The sequence below is a fragment of the Lactuca saligna genome, chromosome 7 (assembly GCF_052625555.1).
Source record: "Lactuca saligna cultivar CGN05327 chromosome 7, ASM5262555v1, whole genome shotgun sequence".
Lineage (NCBI taxonomy): Eukaryota > Viridiplantae > Streptophyta > Magnoliopsida > Asterales > Asteraceae > Lactuca > Lactuca saligna.
In genome coordinates this window covers 22573163-22579517 of record NC_136423.1, presented here as the reverse complement: position 1 = coordinate 22579517, position 6355 = coordinate 22573163, and the positions used below count along the sequence as shown (strand labels likewise).

Sequence of the window (6355 nt, the reverse complement as noted above, 5' to 3'; positions counted from 1 at the left end):
TCCTTTTATGGGAAATGGGTTTTATCCGAGAAGGTTTCGGACTGGTGTATGTTGACAGAAGCATAGGGCTTCTCGCCACCCTCGTGTGAATGTAAAGTTTATCGGGAGCGGGTTTAGAGTAGAGGAGTTACGTCATTTCCAAGGTAATATCGATTATAGATCTTAATGGGAAAAGTGGAAAGGGAAAACCAAGTATGAAGAAAAGGGACACGCTGGGTACGCACAACGTAATTAGGTAAATGAACGCGGGGGCAAGGTCGAGTACGCCCAATGTACTAGAGGTACGCCCAGTGTACTCTCAGAATCCCCAAAACCCTAATTTTAAGACAACCACTATATAAGGAACATAAAGGTTTCCTCCTCAGCCTCCATAGATACTCTCTTACCCCCATAAACCCTAGATATCAGTATTACCTCCATTGTTGGGTGTGGTTGGTCTTGGAAAGCTTGGATTAGCAAAGGAAAGCATAAAGGAAGAAAGGAGAAGTTGGCAAAGAAGGAGTGGAATGGATGGAGCTTATAGATCTAGAAAGACATCATCCTTTGGAGCCTATTTGAGGTATAAAGCTTCGTGCTTGACATTTATATTGTGTAGATCTATGTGTTGTGAAGCTTTGACACCATTTTTGTCCCAAAAGTCCTCATCTTGATGCATGTTTCGAGTTGGTCGAGATTATCTGTCCTTTCAGACCTTAGGAGAGGTCTTGAGTGAGAAAAATGAGGTCCTAAGGGTTGTGGTTGTTCCATGTGTGAGATAAGTAGGTCTTAATGGATTAAGACCTTGGATTAAGAGATTTATGGACGTCCCACATGATAAAGTTTGAGACTTTATGAATTCTAAACATTGTTGGCCTAAGGATCTGAAGTTTGGGCTTAAGAGCTTAAGCCATTAAGAAGTTACATGGATTTGTTGAGTAATGAAGTTACGCCCCGCGTAACATGGGTGTACGCCCAGTGTAGCGGGCCAGTGCCCCGATCCCATTTTGCGAGCATCGTTGTACGCTCAGCGTACCAAGAAGGGTACGCCCAGCGTACTCCCTCTGTGGCATTTTAATTTTGGGCCTTGCTTGTTTGGGTTGTCATTGGGCTAATAAGATGGACCTTGATTGAATAGTATGGATAGAGTATTTTGGGCCCAATTATTATTATGGAGCTTGGATTTAGGCCCATTTGGTGAGGAGGGCCCAATTTAGTAAATTGGGCCAATATTGGGCTTTGTAGGAGAATTAGACTTTGGCCTTGGCCCAATAAGTGGATATATGTTTGGCCTAATGATTATTTTGTTATGTTGGCTAGTTCAGGATTTTCAGTAAGTCGGTGATTCGGGAGTCAGCTTCTCAAGTTCAGAGTTTCGTCAATTGCGAGGTGAGTTATCCTCACTATATCAACAGGGTCTAAGGCACCAAGGCCGACCCTTTATCGGATTGCAATCTGGGTATCGTTGTTATGTTGTTGCCTTGTTATGTTTGCATCCGGGTATTAGAATGGTATATGCTAGTGACATGTTAGGAAGGTATGTTGTTTAGAGTATGTTATGATACGTGATCTGCTAGATCGGTTTGATTGAATGTGAATTGTTATATGATTGTATGTTTATGTGCACATGGTTGTTTGACTGGGGTTGAGTTGAGGAGGGTCCTGCTTTGTGTTGTAGGCCAACATACCCAGGGCGAACCGGTTATTCCGAAGGCCCAACGAGCGGTCCGGATAGGTTGTAGGCCCTACGACGGCGGACCAGACGTGTCGAGGCTCGGAGAATGGACCAGGCAGAATGAAGGCCCGATGCGGGCGGACTAGTCATACTGTAGACTCAGAGAGTGGACCAGGTGGGTTGAAGGCTCGGTGCGGGCAGACCGACCACATTGCAGACTCAAGGAACATGGCTGGACTCGGAGGGTGGACCAGGTGGACTGAAGGCCCGATACGACGGACCAGTCACACAGTAGACCTGAATTGCATGATTGTTCTGTGATTTGTTATGATATAGCATGTTATGTGGGTATGGTATATGTGGTTGGTATTTTGGGGGTATCTCACTAAGCTTTCGGACTTACAGTTGTGGTTTAATGTTTTTCAGGTTCTTCAGGAGACCGTGGCAAGGCAAAGGCGTGATCGTACTGCTCCTCGTATTTATGTTTTATGTTATGATTCTGGAAAGACTCTGATAATAAGTGTATTGAAAACCTTTTTGTAATAACATTATGGAAATAGGTTGTTTTTGAAAAGTTGAAATTTGTTGAAATTTTATGGTTACACGGGTATTGGTGGGCTGCCTCATTCAAAGGACCCTAAAAAGGCCCTTTATTTCTGTGCTAATCTAACTAAGGTAAATCTCATGAATATCTGCTTTTCTTTTGTTTGATTATTCTTTATCAATGTGTATAACTATTTCTTGCATTTTGTATTCCCATCACATCCTTTCTCAACGGAGTCTTCATTACACCGGTCACCACCTCTAAAAATAGCAGTCACCATAAACCTATGATACCGTGTATTCGAGATCCCACCACTGAGATATGTCCCGATTTACTGTGATTACAAGCTCCCATACCTCACGACCTCTCTCATACATTCTCCGTATCTTCGTTTTTAGGAAATATTTAGCGGTTGTCTATTTTTTTCCTTATCAACGACCATGTCACCACGGCTGCTTTTCCTTAGCAACGATCATCACCATTCAGGTTTTATTTGGTTTTTATTTTGGTATTAGATTTCATATTTGATTTGTATATGATTTCCTTTGTATTTTGGTTTTTTGGTTTCATATCTCATCTATGCTAGACGAATCCACCACACGTTTGTTGGCCATGACGGAAAAACTACAGGTAAGTTGAGATGAATAATTTGAGCACATTCTAATCAAGTTGAACCCTACTTCGTATTTTCCTGATGTGTACCATGTCATAGTCATACTGCAGTACAAGCCCATTTCAATATTTGCTGATTCGTTTGTAAAGTATGCATTAGTTTTATTCAGATACATTTTGTCTTCCAATTGACATAAACCATACTTTAATCGATTTATGATGACTCTTCTATACTATCTATAAAAAATTATTTTTGTGCTTTTTTCTGTTTAATCTAATATATAAAATGGTTTATTTTTGTGATTTTGTGGTTTCAGGGGTCTTGAATTGGTGTCTTGATAGCAAGATTTGATGATGCTTTGTATTGGCTTAAGTAGTTGGTATGGAAATCGAAGAGCCTTTTGGCAATTTTTTTTGACTTTGTGGGTTCAGGTAAATCAATTAGAAGGTATGACTTTTATATGTGTGATATCAATTTGTAGGTATGCTAAACTTCCAACAATTTTCATGTATATATTTGTGGTTATTTTAAAAATGCCATTAAGAATGGTTGAAATTGGTTGGTGTAACATGATATGATGTTGGACAGTGAACTATAACATAAGTTGTATTTGAGATATGCCAAAAGTAGTTTGATCCTGTTTCTTTTGCTTCATGGTTTGTGTTTGCTAGGACCTTTTTTGAATTTAATGTTTTGTAATTTGATGATATTTTATGGCTGATGAAGCTCACCAGTGGCAGATTGTGCATGTTGGGAGCACAAAGACATTTTTACCTATGTGAATATATTGGTCACTAGAGTCTTTGAGAGGGTCTTTTTGGGGCTTGGCCCATAAATGGAACAGTTGGTTAATGAATCTTCATAGGTAGTGATTGGAACATTTCTATTGTTCTGTTATGGTACTAGATCTGTGGTTATTTGTCATATGATTTTGTTTCACATGAGAGTTAAAAAGAAAAAAAAAAAAAAAAACAGAGTCAACAGATCGAGAAAAACCCGCTTCAGTAAGTATTTTTTTATCTGTTTCTTTTTCATTGTTAAACATGAATGTTTTTACTTCTTTTTGTTGATTTTATCTGTTCCGTTGTATTTTCTTGGCATAAAGAAACTGAAAATGTTGCGGGCACACGCAAGATTTACAGTCACAGATCTTGCTAAAAATTGTTATGTGCAAGATATTAATCTAGCGTTTTGGAGAAAAGATGAATTAGTTTTGGAGCAAAGGTGAATTAGTTTTGTGTTGGTTAATAAGTAGTTGTTGTTGAAGTATTGGCTTTTGTTTTTTTTGGTGATGCACACTCTTTTTTAGTTGATTGAGTTTTGCTCTTATGTTGTAAGTTTTCCTAGTTTTGGAATTATTTTTTTGAGAAATATATTTGATTGATGGTGTCTCTATATATTTACTTGCAGATAAGAGAAATGGAAATATGTTGAACTTGCTTTGAGTTAGAGTATGCACATTCGAGGTCCAATATTGCAACTGCTATATGTGTGCTCATTGTATCACGATGTCCTTGTACATGCGTTTTGGGTAAAGGGTTGGCCACTTAAAGCCAAACTTTTCACCCAAAACAATTATCAAAAGAAAAATAACCATCATCGAAAAATATTCATTGAGAGAAACAATTTTTGTGGCTGAGAGGAACTATTTGTCAACTCTAAAAGTAGTATGTAACATTTACTATGTACATTCTAACTGAGATGTAAAAACTTGTCAAAAACCAATGTTATTATGTTCTGTCCAATTGTTTGCATATGGTTTTTACATGAATGTTTATGAATTTTACAAATGACCCTTTTGATACTATACTGATGTTTCTTAAGTTTCTTACGAATACAAGTCTCATTTTTTTGCATATGAAATTATAATTTATATTATGTGATGAAAGTTGCATCTAGATTCAAGCTTAATCATTACAAGTTTCATTCTAAATGTATATAATAAAAATAAGTTTTTTTTTTTTTTGTGTATATTTAATATGTAACATTCTGCATTTACAATATTAGATATAAGGAAATGTGACGTACACTCAAAAGTAAGCTTGATTATATGATCCGGATCGACATGACCTATTTTGAGAGAAATATGTAGACTGTTGACGGAACCTATGAGGCATACCATAGGTCAAGCGAAAATGATTACTAGACTAAACTAGTCTAGAATGAAACCAAATTGAAAAGAAAAGTTGAATCAGAATATTGAAAAAAAAGGGTACAAAAATAGGCTGACCTAAATACGTCGAAAGCAAACTATTCATCGTCCGAAAAAATAACTAATTGTCGTAATGAAACTATTCATCGTTCGCTGCATCGCACGGGTACACTACTAGTAAACTATAATTGGTATAGTTTGGGAGTCACAAACACTACACTATCATTACGGAAGAAACATATAATTATTTAAAGGTATAATTATTCTTAAGCTTGTTTTTAAAGAAAATATTGGATTTTCTGAAAGTATACACTATAATTTTACACGAAACAGTTACAAATCTTTCTCATACAAAACGCTTATGAACTCACCAACTTAATTGTTGGTACTTTTCAAAATCACTTGTATTCTCAGGGAATCAGTAAACAGGTAATCAAAGAGTTTTTGGAGGATGGGTTATCGTCGCGTCACATTATTTATTTTTGCTATGTATTTGATATCAAGCAAACAATGTTTTGAGTACAACGTAAACTTATTAAATATTAAATATGATGGTCGTAATGCTTTGATCACTACTATTCATTTGTTATGATACCGTACATAAAAGTCATCCACCCCAGACGTTTCCGCTGTTCTGATTTGGGGGTGTGACAAATTGGTATCAGAGGATTGTTTATAGTGAACTAAATATATCAAGCCATGTAAGATATAGAGCTATAAATACAATGGGGCTAAAACACTCTGACTAAGAAGTATACTTTTAAAATATAAAAAGTATACATACATGCATACTAGGGGTGCAAACAAGTCATGCTAATCGTGAACTACTCGAGATCGACTCGTTAAAAGTTCAACTTTAAACCGACTTTAAACGAATCCGAGCAGACCTCGAGCTTAATATTAAGTTTGTTTATTAAACGAGCTCGAGCCTATGTCACTAAGCTCGATTAGGCTTGCGGGCCAAAACGAACTTTTATATGATATAATTTATTATTATTTTTATATAGTAAAATAAAAATATGTTTGGGGAATTATGAATTTATGGTATTAATAAACGGGCTCGAGCCGAGCATAAGCTTATTTAGGTACGTCAAACAAAAAACGAGTTGAGCTCAAGCCCGAGCCGAGCTTGTATAATTATTTACGATCTCGAGCCGAACTCAGTACAAGAAAGCTCGAATCAAGCCGAGCTCGAGCTCGAGCCTCATATAACTTAAACGAGCCCGACCCAAGCTTGACTAGGCTCGGGCTCGACTCGGCTTGTTTTCACCCCTAATGCATACATACTAGAAACAGTGTCATAATAAGAACTATATAAAAAGTATCTAGATGAGTTAAACACTACAATTGAGCGTAGACAGTTATGTAGTCATATCTGTGATAAATATAGCTTGA

The 6355-nt window shown here is 36.9% G+C and overlaps 1 long non-coding RNA gene across 1 annotated transcript; it reads left to right on the top strand.

The window, feature by feature from the left end:
- The first annotated feature begins 2387 nt into the window (after positions 1-2387).
- On the top strand, positions 2388-3774 carry LOC145006265 (uncharacterized). Its single transcript, XR_013662851.1, has 3 exons — positions 2388-2681; positions 2782-2825; positions 3125-3774. It is a non-coding gene; the product is annotated as an uncharacterized LOC145006265 (long non-coding RNA).
- The last annotated feature ends 2581 nt before the right edge of the window (positions 3775-6355 follow it).